Consider the following 12710-nt stretch of genomic DNA (forward strand, 5'->3'; position numbering starts at 1 on the left):
GGCTTGAATTCACGTTTTTGGACTGGCAGTGAGTGAAAAATCAAATTTCAGTGCAGTTTTCTAGTTTATTTTGGTTGTTTTTCATCCATTCTAGTGCCATTCATTAGGTAATTCATTTGAGTGCTTATCTTGTTTCTTTACCTTATTTCTAGTTTGTCATTTCTTTGGTAATCCTTTGAGTTAGTCATGGCATTATTCACTTTTGGTTTGGCAATTATAATTTTGTGCTTTTCTTGCTTTATTTTGGACTTCTTTTGGTTTGGTTTCTATATTTGGTGCATACTTCTTTTTGGAGGTGATCTAATTTTCCTAAGGTAGCATCCTAGGAGGTGGAGTACCTAGTCCCGAAAGATAATCCTCTTTGGTGAGATCAAGAGGAAGTGCAAGAGTGAAACACTTGTGAGGACCAAGCCAAGAAGACCTTTTACATTTTGTGCACTTTGATTGTATTCAAATTGAGTTGTAAAATTGTAATGCTTTCCTTCTTGTGTTCATGGCCAAGTTAGGTGTCTTGGGGGAGTCTTAGGTACTCAATCTCATCTCCTAACTAGAACCTCTTCTATACATTAGTGAAGCGCTTTTAGTGGTGAAGTTTGAAGGTTCCAAGTGCCTTCTACTTCTACCAAAACTTAGGCCGCATATAGCTTCTAATCTTTCTTGCTTTTAATTTTCTTGTTTGATAATTTAGTGTGTGTCAACTTAGTCTTTGAATTAATTTCATTTAAGAAGTTTTGTACAAAAGTTTAAAGTTCCCTTGGCTAGGAAAGACTTAGTATGTAAGCAATCCAAGTGATTCACCTCTTTTTCCTGGAGGAGAACTAAAAGCTTTTGCTATCTACTTCTTCTTTGAAATTTTCTTTTAAAGACCAAAGTCTTCTAAAATCTAAAAAAAAATGTCTCAACCTCCTTCTCAATGTATGGGTGCTTCAAATGAAGAAGAAATAAGTTTGAAACAAATTGCCTTTGATTTGAGAGCACTACTACGTTGGAAGGAAGATGAAACAATTGCAAGGGAAAGGGAAAAACAAGAAAGAGATAGGTTTCATAAACTTTTAGATGAAGAGAGGAGGGGAACAAGAAATATGGAAAGGTTGCATGAGAGGATGAGTAATAGGAATCAACACTTGTACTCCCACACTCTAACACTAGTCACACACTATGAAGATGAAGATAGTAGAGTAGTTGACAACTTCTATCAACCTCCTCCTCCTGTAAGAAGAGAAAGAAGAGAGCCTAGGGAACCAAGAGCCATTAGAATAGATCTCCCTCACTTTTATGGGAAATATGATGTTAAAGCTTATCTTGATTGGGAAATGAAGGTTGAGCAACTATTTGCTTGCCATCAAATAAGTGAGGAGAGGAAAGTACCCTTAGCTACCCTTAGCTTCCAGGGCAATGCTATGTATTGGTGGACTACCCTCGAAAGAGATAGGAGAATCAATCAAAGTCCTGAGGTCAAATATTGGAATGACCTCAAAGGAGCCCTTAGGAGAAGACATATTCCCTCCTACTATCATAGAGAGCTAATGGATAAGCTCTAAAGACTCCATCAAAATAAAATGAAAGTGGAAGAATATAGACAAAAGATTGAGTTATATATGATGAGGGCTGGGATTAAGGAGTCTGAGGATACCACCATTGCAAGGTTTCTTAGTGGCTTAAGTCTTGAGATAAGAGATAGAGTAGAATTGTTGCACTACCAAGACTTAAATGACTTGGTTCAACTTTGCGTAAAGGTAGAGCAACAAATTCTAAGGAAAATTTTTTGAAATGACTACTTTAACTCTTATACCAAGAAAGAATTCAAGAGGGAGGGTAAGCAAGTCAAAGAGGAACTCTCCAAAAGATTCAAGGAAAAGGAGAAACCAAGAGAAGGCATATCTGCACACACTCGCACTAGTGGTTCATGTTGCAACTGTTGTAGTACAAGGTTGGTTGATAAGTTGGCTTTGACTATCATTCCCCATCCAAAACCTTACAAACTACATTGGCTTAATGAAAGTGGGGATTTCACAGTCCAACATCAAGTGAAGGTAAAGTTATCCATAGGGAAATATGAAGATAGTGTGCTATGTGATGTAGTACCTATAGAAGCTTGACATGTTTTTTGGGAAGACCTTGGCAATTTGACAAGAAAACCATGCATAATGGTCTTACCAATGAAATCACCTTCACTCACAAGGATAGAAAATTTGTCTTGCATCCTTTATCACCATCCCAAGTGGTAGAGGATCAAATCCAAATGAGAAAGAAGTTGGAAAAGGAAAGAAAAAAGGATAAAAAAAAGGTCCTTCATCTCTCCCAAAAAGTAACTAAAGATGAATTTAAGGTGCGAGAGATTGGTGTTCCTTTTCCCAAGATCATTCAACATAAGAGCATTTTGACTATAAAATCTTTAAACCAAGTTCTCAATGATGAACAACCTTCATGCCTCTTATTGTGTAAAGGAACACTCACATGCACTGCCACATTTCTTGAACTTAAGAGTCTACCTCCTAAAATTGAAAATCTTTTGAAAGAGTTTGAGGATATATTCCCTAAGGAAGGGCCAATTGGGCTTCCTCCTTTTAGAGGAATTGAGCATCAAATAGATTTAGTGCCTGGGGCAAGTCTTCCAAATAGACCAACCTATAGGACAAATCCTCAAGAAACAAAGGAGATAGAGTCTCAAGTGCAAGAATTGTTGGAGAAGGGTTGGGTTCAAAATAGCCTTAGTCCTTGTGCTATGCATGTTTTGTTAGTGCCTAAAAAGGATGGAAAGTGGAGAATGTGTTGTGATTGTAGGGCTATAAATAACATCACCATCAAATATAGGCATCCAATCCCTAGGCTTGATGACATGCTTGATGAGTTGCATGGGTCCCTCATGTTTTCTAAAATTGATCTAAAGAGTGGTTATTACCAAATAAGAATCAAAGAAGGTGATGAGTGGAAAACCGCTTTTAAGACCAAATTTGGACTATATGAGTGGTTGGTGATGCCCTTTGGGCTTACTAATGCACCTAGCACATTCATGAGGCTAATGAATCATGTCCTTAGAGAGTGCATAGGAAAGTTTGTGGTTGTCTATTTTGATGATATCTTGATCTATAGCAAGAGCTTGCATGAGCACATAGACCATTTGAGGTATGTCTGTACCGTCCTTACGGTAAATAGTTTGTTTGCTAATAAAGAGAAATGTACTTTTTGTGTAGATAGTGTAGTTTTCTTAGGTTTTGTTGTGAACAAAAATGGGGTCCACGTTGACCCCACAAAAATAAAGGTCATCCAAGAATGGCCTACTCTTACAAGTATTGGAGACGTTAAGAGCTTCTATGGTTTGGCAAGCTTTTATAGAATATCAGTTCCTAACTTCTCTACTTTGGCTTCACCCCTCAATGAGCTTGTCAAGAAAGATGTGTCTTTTAATTGGGGTGAAAAATAAGAGTCTGCTTTTCAACAACTCAAGGAAAAACTCACCAATGTGCCCATTCTAGCTTTACCAAACTTTTCAAAAACCTTTGAGCTAGAATATGATGCATCCGGTGTAGGAATAGGTGTTGTGTTGTTGCAAGGAGGGCACCCAAATGCTTATTTCGGTGAAAAACTTCATGGTGCCTCCCTCAACTATCCCACCTATGATAAGGATTTGTATGCCTTAGTTAGGGCCCTTCAAACTTGGGAACACTACCTTGTGTCCATAGAGTTTGTCATTCATAGTGACCATGAGTCACTAAAACACTTGAAGGGCCAACACAAGTTGACTAAAAGGCATGCTAAGTGGATGGAATTCTTAGAACAATTTCCTTATGCGATAAAGTACAAGAACGGCAAAAGTAATGTGGTGGTTGATGCCTTGTCTAGAAGGCATACCTTGTTTTCAAAATTGGGAGCCTAAATTCTTGGATTTGATCACATTCCAGAAATGTATGTTCAAGATTTTGAGTTTTCCTCTACTTATGCTGAGTGTATGGAAAGACCTCAATGAGGTTTTTATGTGAATGAGGGGTATTTATTTAAAGAAGGAAAAATTTGTATTCCCCAATGTTCATAAAGAAAACTCCTTGTCCAAGAAACACATGAAGGGGGATTAATGAGTCATTTGGGGTAGAAAAAACCCTAGGTCTTTTGAAAGAAAATTCTTTTGGCCCCATATGAGGAAGGATGTCCAAAGGCATTGTAATAGATGTCTTTCATGTTTGCAATCCAAGTCTAAGACAATGCCCTATGGATTATACACCCCCTTGCCTGTTGCTTCAGCCCCTTGGGAAGATATAAGCATGGATTTTGTCTTAGGACTCCCAAGAACACAAAGAGGTTTTGATTCTATTTTTGTGGTGGTAGATCATTTTAGCAAAATGACACATTTTATACCCTGCCACAAAGTGGATGATTCTAGCAACATAGCTAGGCTTTTCTTTAGAGATGTGGTCAAGCTTCATGGTATACCCCGCACCATAGTTTTTGATAGAGACACTAAGTTCCTTAGCCACTTTTGGAAAACACTTTGGTCAAGGCTAGGAACTAAGCTTAATTTTTCTACTTCATGTCACCCACAAACTGATGGGAAAACTGAAGGTTTTAATAGGTCTATGTCTACTATGTTAAGGGTAATTTTGAAAGGAAACCACAAATCTTGGGATGAATGTCTTTCCCATATTGAGTTTGCCTATAATAGAGTAGTTCATAGGACTACTAAAATCTCTCCATTTCAAGTTGTTTATGGCTTTAATCCTCTCACTCCCATGGACTTGCTACCACTTTCTACATCTTTTGATTTTATTCATAAAGAAGGGGTGGCAAAATCTGATTTTGTTAAGAAAATGCATGAAAAGATTAAAAGCCAAATCCAACAACAAACAGAGAGGTATGCTAAGTACAACAATAAGGGGAAGAGGGAAATGATTTTTGAAGAAGGGGATTGGGTGTGGCTACACCTTAGAAAATATAGATTTCCTAAGCAAAGGAAGTCTAAACTTAGCCCTAGAGGCGATGGTCCTTTTAAAGTGCTGAAAAGAGTAAATGATAATGCGTATAGGCTAGAGTTGCCTAAAGGCTATGATGTGCATGCCACCTTTAATGTTGTTGACTTAATACCTTTTGCAGGTGGTACAAGTAATGAGGCAGAGACTACATATTTGAGGACAAATCCTTCTCAAGAGGGAGGGGATGATGAGATGCCTCGAGCTAAGGGACCTACAACAAGAGCCATGGCTAGGAGAATACAAAAGGAATGGGCCTTAAATGCGCATGCAAGGCCCAAGATGAACTTCACATGGGCCAAGGAAGATGTGAAGACCTAGCCTAAAACACTTTGCTTGTAAATACTAGATTAGGATTTTATTTTGGGCTTTGTATTTTGGGCCCAGTAGAATATGGTTTTCTTTGGGCCATGTATTAGGCCTTAGAGGAAATTGGGCTTTAGAAGTAATTTTGGACCAAAAAGGGGAATTGGGGCAAATGGGCCAAGAGTAGTGTGTCTACTCTAGAAAAGCCTAAAAGCTTTTCAAATTTGCTCTCCAAGGATGAGAGTTAGCTTCCTATGGCAAGACAAGTGTGACTTGCTTAGGTGGTAAGTCACACCTCCCACATTCTCCTTTTTGGCTCCGAAGTTCAACTTTCTAGACTCTTTTTTTCCTCCACTTTTTGGAGACTCCTTGGTCTCATTTTAGCCTATAAATAGATAGCTTAGGAGATGTATTTTTCAGCTTGAAATTGAGTAATGAATTGCTGCCCAAATTTGTGCATAAATCTGTTTTGAGCTCACCTTAGAGTAAACTCTTCTATAGTTTACTCTAGTCTTCTTCCTTAGGAGTTGGTCTCACCTCTCTTAAGAATCCTTTCACGTACACCAAATCGAACACCTTAAGCTTCTTTCCTTCATGTTTCTGCATCCAACACCATCTATGGAGCCTGCATTCTTCATGCAAGCTTCAATAGAGACAAGAATAAGCCATCACTACATGTCCCCAATGTAACTTGTGTCATGATGAATTTGTTGAATAATAAACAGAAAGGCGATAACATAAATTTACAGCTATATTCTAGTAGTGGGAATGCAGATCATTGATTGAAGAAATAAGAATTTATAGTATCTAAGAATAAAAGCATTAAGATATGGATACCATCAAACTAGAACCAGTGTCCTAATTGTGAATTGGCTACCAATAACTGATTGCATATTGATATATTTGCTAATTAGATATTTATTGATAAAGAAAATAACATTAGTTTATAATGTTTGCACAAGTACTTTATCTTAAAGAATATATGATGTTTGCGTTTCTAACCAAATATTTTGAAGCATTTCTAGTGTTCTAATTCTCTTCAAAGCTTGGAGTCTTTAAATCTGCTTGCCAAAAAATATTGGATACAACAATTGAAGCATTAACCAATTGTTGTCCTTAGCTCAAAAGCTTTTCGATCAACTGGAATATCAGGTGCTTTAAACTTTTCTTAATGTTTGATGTTTATGTTTGTAGTTAGTAATCTTTATTTGCATTCAAAAGTCAATCCCTATCCTTACAATCATCATATAGTTTCCAAGTTACCTTCTAATTTGCTTTAACACTTTTCTAGCTTGCGTCGACTAAAGTAAGGGGAAAATGTGACCAGCGAAGACTTCCAAGCAGTGACATAATCTAAGTTTGGTAACTCTTTTAATTCATAAACATATTTTTAATTGAAGTTATCCAATATATAATATTCATTTATTTTCTTACTCTTTTTTTTCTATGGTTGAGTATATAGAGATGATATAATGTTATACTAATGTTGATATACATTCCATGTTAGGTAGTAGTCAACAATGGGGTTCTCAAAATTTTAATAGACATCAAGATATGGTATTTGATGTTGTTGGTCTTAATCGAGAGCAATATTTTATACAAAATGAAGAGGAACTTCCAAATATGGAAGTTGCCAAATTTTATGAAATGTTAAATTCAACTCAACAACCGTTGTGGCCAAAATGTAAGAATACTTCAGAGTTGTCTACTGCTATTACGATGAGTATAAAATCCAAACATAATATATCACAAGCTTGCTTCAATGATGTGATGAAATTTATGAAAGAATCAAACCATCCTGATAATGTCATTCCTTCTAATTTTAGGGAAACAAAGAAAATTGTAGTAGAGCTTGGTTTATCAAGAATAAAAATAGATTGTTGCATTAATGGGTGTATGTTGTATTACAAAGAGGATAATACTTTGAAAGAATGCAAGTTTTGTACAAACTCTTGATATAAAGAACACAATGAATGTAGGCAAAAATATAAAGATGTTCCTTATAAGAGATTGCATTACTTGCCACTCATTCCTAGACTACAAAGATTATATGCTTCTACAAGATCTGTAGAGTGGTGGCATTATGAAAATCGTAGGCAAGGTGTGTTGTGTCATCCTTCAGATGGAGAAGCTTGGAAACAATTAGATCAATTGTATCCTGAATTTGCCTCAGAACCCTGAAATGTTAGACTTGGCTTGTGTGGTGATGAATTTGCTACATTTAGCCAATCAGCAATACCATATTCTTGTTGGCCAATAATTGTTACACCATATAATCTCCCCCAGAAATATGTATGGTGACTCCTTATATGTTCTTGACTTTGATCATTCCAGGTCTACACAATTCAAAAGCTAAAATTGATGTTTATTTGCAACCATTGGTTGATGAATTATTACAATTATGGAATGATGGTGTCATAACATATTACGCATAAAAAAATCAAAATTTTCGATTAAGAGTTGCATTAATGTGGACAATAAATGATTTTCCTGCCTATGGGATGTTGTCTGGATGGAGTACTGCTGGAAAATTTGAATGTTCAATATGTATGAATAAATCAAAAGCTTTCTCACTAAAGAATGGAAGAAAAGTGACTTTATTGTAATCATGCTTTTAGGAGAATTAAGGAAACCTTTTACAAAAATAGAATTGAGATGAGCCTCTTCAAAGGTTAAATGGTGAACAAGTATATGAGATGGTTTCTAGCATTCTTGAGTCAACTGAAGTGAAGATATGCAATGCTCTTAGCCATAGAAGTTCCCATAATTGGACAAGGAGAAGCATATTTTGGGATTTTCCATATTGAAAAAATAATCTTTTAAGACACAATTTATATGTTATGCATATAGAAAAGAATGTATTTGAAAATGTGATCCACACTATTATGGGCAACAAAGAGAAAACTAAAGACAATGAAAATGCACGATTGGACATGGTAATGTATTGTCATAGGAAGGAGTTATTGTTGAAAACAAATCCTACGTATAAAGCCTAAAGCCAAATTTTGCTTATCAAATGAACAAAAGAATGATGTGTTTGAATGGGTGAAGAGGTTGAAGATGTTGGGTGGTTATGCTTCATATATTTCTAGATGTGTAGATTCAAAATGTGCAAAATTGTATAGGATGTAAAGTCATAATTATCATATTTTTATGAAATGTCTTTTCCCAATAGCTTTGAGAGCTCTTCCTAAGCCCAAATGGAAACCCTAAATCGAGCTTATTCAATTCTTCAGAGATTTGTGTTCAAGACAGTTGATTAGTGCTTAATTGTTCATCATTAGAGTGTTTTTCATCTGTTGGGCTTTATTGGGCCACTATTCCGAATTTGGACTAATTTCACATTATTTGGCCTAATTTTTGTCTTTAATTATTTTTAGGTATTTGGGTGAAGCAATTTTGGAGCTTGGACATTAATATTTAGTTGAAGAGACTTTCCACATTATTGCCACATCATTTCCATATCATTTCCACGTCAGCAAAGTTAATGGGTCAACATTTGAGGCCCAGAGTGGCATTTTTTGTAAATCTGAGTGGCAGAGTGGCAATTTTGTAAAAATGAGTGGCAAGGGTGATATGACCACGCAAATTAGGTCTGCATGAGGAGGAAGCCGCCACTTCATCTTCTACATTCTCTCCAACTCCATTTTTTCGTGGTCCAAGCTTCCATTGATGCCTCCCCTTGTAGTTTTTCACATTTTTGGGTTATTTTTACCGTTTTTATGCACATTTGACAGCACCCATTGAGGGTTTTGCGTTTTGATTTCGTTTTCTACATTGGGCAGCTCATTTTGTGATTTCATTGAGTTGAAACAATACCCATTCATGGGGTTTTCGCATTTATATATGATAGCACCGTTTGGCATTCCATTTAAGCTTTGAAATCTCTATTTTTGCTCTTAAATTGCGTTTTCAGATTTGATAAGTTAGGTTTCTTGGTTCTGTTTTGTGATTGCAGTTTTGAAATGTTTAATTTTTCATTTTCCATGTCTAGCTAAATTCGTGTACTGACTCCTTGATGAAAAATGCAATGAAGCTTTGAGGTTGTGCTTGTTTTGTGAAATCTGCCATGTTTTTGTTCTGAATTCGTGGAATGCATGTGGTGAATCTGTTAATGCTTAATTTACAGAGTAATTGCATACGTTTTGGTTAAGATACGTTCATGCTTAATGTATGTAGGTTGGCTGTCACGAATTTAAGGATGTGTGCATTGCTTAATTGCATAATGAAGCTAGATTGTAATTTTCGCTTAGTGAATTATTATCTAGTGGATTGAGACAAGGCATAGTTGGTGTTACTTTGGTGGCCTATGATAAGTGAATTTGCGTTTGAATCAAGGATGTCAATACGATTTTAATCACTGTAGCATTTAATTTAATATGTTGATTAGCGTTCTGAATCTGTCTGCCAAACCCCCCCTCTATGTTATTGTTGTGTTCATCTGGAAATTTCGCTTTGAATGAAAATATTGGTCATTGGGAGACGACTTGGTTCACTTTCATATACTATATTTAATATGTTTTAATTTAGTGGGGTACGACCTCTATCAAATTTGGCGCCGTTGCCGGGGACCAATCGTTTCGTTCAAAGAAAAATTTTCACTGTGTTTGTGTTTTGTGTTTTGGTGTGTGTGTGTAGTTCAAGTGTGGTTGAGTTGGTATATGTTCATTGTGATGTTAATGTTGTGTTAAGTTCAGTGCCTATTTCCATTTCTGTGCATTTCTGTGTAGTGTAGTGAATAGTGTCGCGGCGCGCATGAATAGTGTCGCGGCGCGCATGAATAGTGTCACTTGTAGTAGTGAATAGTGTTTGAATAGTGTCCGAATCTGGCATTTTTAACTTCTGGATTTTTGTTTTGGCAGCTACGGTGCTTGTTTTAACTTGAAATTTTTTCCCCCCACTTCTAAGACATTGAGTTTGATAGGAAAAATAGCTGGAGCAATTGGTATGGTCTGAGTTAAGAGATTCAAAAATTTTTTGGACTGATTTTTAGTGAAACTTCAGAGGACCATAACTTTTGCTCTGGTTATCAGAATCACTATTATTTTATATGCATTTGGGGTGGAATTTGATTTCCCACCTTATTGAAACCCGCTCCGTCGGTTTGCAAACTCAGATTCACCAGAAAAAGCCATTTTCTACATTTCAGCAATCTTTTTTGTGATTTTTCTTCATTTTTTCCACTTTTGAAAAATTGTTAAAAATACTTGTGTTTTGAGTTTTAATCTGATTTTTTTTGTGCTTCTGTTTGACCACTCAAAGGAATATCCTACCAATTTTGAAGTCATTTGGAGGTCGTTTGAGTATACCTGTAGTTATACCCTTTGTTATGCCAATATCACCACAATTAATGCTTTTTGGTGCATGACTAGGGGAAACCCAAGTGCATTACAACCATTTGACCCTGAGATTGATAGGACATTCCACAGAGGAAGTAGGCATCTTAGGAATCCATCTTTGCATGCTGAATATTCAGTGACATTTCCTGATTCTTCTGATTCTCATTACATTCCTGACACTCCTCATTCTTTGCATTCTGAGCATACTGCACCATGAGTGAGGTCACTGCACCACAGTTCACTTATGATAGTTTATGCATTCAATACCCTGAGGAGGAGGTTCCATATGTGCCCAAAACTGGTTTAATACACTTGTTGCCAAAGTTCCATGGTCTTGCAGGTGAGGACCCGTGCAAACACTTGAAGCAGTTTCATGTCGTCTGTTCCACCATGAAGCCTGCAGATGTACAAGAGGACCATGTATACTTGAAGGCTTTCCCTCATTCTTTGGAGGGTAATGCGAAAGACTGGTTGTACTACCTAGCACCCAGGTCCATCACAAGCTGGGATGACCTGAAGAGATTGTTCCTTGCCAAGTTCTTTCCTGCTTCAAGGACAACAGCCATAAGGAAGGAGATTTCTGGCATCAAGCAGCAATCTGGGGAGACCCTTTATGAGTAATGGGAGAGGTTCAAGAATCTATGTTCAAGCTGTCCACACCATCAGATTTCTGAACATCTCCTTCTGCAGTATTTTTATGAAGGCTTTCACCACATGGATCGAAATACGATTGATGCTGCAAGTGGTGGTGCCCTTGGTAACATAACCCCAGCTGCAGCCAGACAACTAATAGAGAACATGACTTCAAATTCTCAACAATTTGGCACAAGGAATGATGTCATAGTTGTTAGAGGTGTTCATGATGTAGGAGCAGCCGAGTACACGAAGAAGTTGGAGAGTAAGATTGATGCTCTTACCACACTGGTCAACCAACTTGCTTCCAATCAGAGAGCTCCAGCTGCAAGAGTTTGTGGCCTTTGTACATCTGTTGATCATTTTACAAACTCTTGCCCAACATTGCAACAACAGGCTGCTTCTCCTTCTTCTTCTACACCAGTGGACACACCTCAGGCCTATGCAGCAAATATTTTCAACAACAATAGGCCCCAACAGCAACAACAAAACCACCATGATTTGTCAACCAACAGATATAATCCAGGATGGAGGAATCACCCTAATTTGAGATGGGGAAACCAGGGTAACCAGCAGCACCAACAATTTCAAAATGTGCAACCACCTCAACAACAAAGAGTTGCACCTGCACCACAAGCTGCTCCTGTTCCACCTGTACCCACACCAGCTCCTGCTGCAGCACCTGTACCTTCTTCTTCTACTTCATTGGAGGAGTTAGTCAGGATGATGACCCTTCAAAATATGCAATTCCAGTAGGAGACTAGGGCCTCAATCCAGAGTTTGACAAATCAAATGGGGCAAATGGCCACTCAGCTAAACCAGGCACAAGCTCAGAATTCTGACAAGCTTCCATCACAAACGGTGGAAAATCCTAGGAATGTGAGTGCCATTACTTTGAGATCTGGGAAGAACATTGAAGTTCCCACTTTCGAGCCTACACCTCCAAAGGAAGCCGACCCTGCCACACTTCAGAGAAAGCGTGATGCTCATGCAGCTGGTCCTTCCACATCTGGTGCGACTTCTACACCTTCCACCTCTACTGCTGCACCTTCCATACCTCTTCCTTTCCCTCCAAGAGCCATTCCAAGCAAAAAGATGGAGGAGGTTGACAGGGAGATCTTAGAAACTTTCAGGAAGGTGGAGGTGAACATACCTCTGTTGGATGCCATCAAACAGATTCCCAGATATGCAAAGTTCTTGAAGGAGCTATGCACGCACAAAAGGAGGCTAAAGGGTAACGAAAAGATCAGCATGGGCAGAAACGTGTCAGCATTGATAGGTAAATCTGTTCCTCAGATTCCTGAGAAGTGCAAGGACCCAGGTACATTTTGTGTACCTTGCATCAGAGGTAACAATAAATTTGAAAATGCAATGCTTGATCTTGGTGCTTCGATAAATGTAATGCCTTTGTCTATTTTTAAATCTCTTTCTCTTGGACTCCTGCAACCTACGGGAGTGGTGATTCAGTTGG

The 12710-nt window shown here is 37.6% G+C and overlaps 1 non-coding gene across 1 annotated transcript; it reads right to left on the reverse strand.

The window, feature by feature from the left end:
- Positions 1 to 11167: 11167 nt before the first annotated feature.
- On the reverse strand, positions 11168 to 11274 carry LOC114164914. The gene has a single exon (XR_003599649.1). It is a non-coding gene; the product is annotated as a small nucleolar RNA R71 (small nucleolar RNA).
- Positions 11275 to 12710: the final 1436 nt, after the last annotated feature.

Source organism: Vigna unguiculata, chromosome 9 (genome assembly GCF_004118075.2).
Source record: "Vigna unguiculata cultivar IT97K-499-35 chromosome 9, ASM411807v1, whole genome shotgun sequence".
Lineage (NCBI taxonomy): Eukaryota > Viridiplantae > Streptophyta > Magnoliopsida > Fabales > Fabaceae > Vigna > Vigna unguiculata.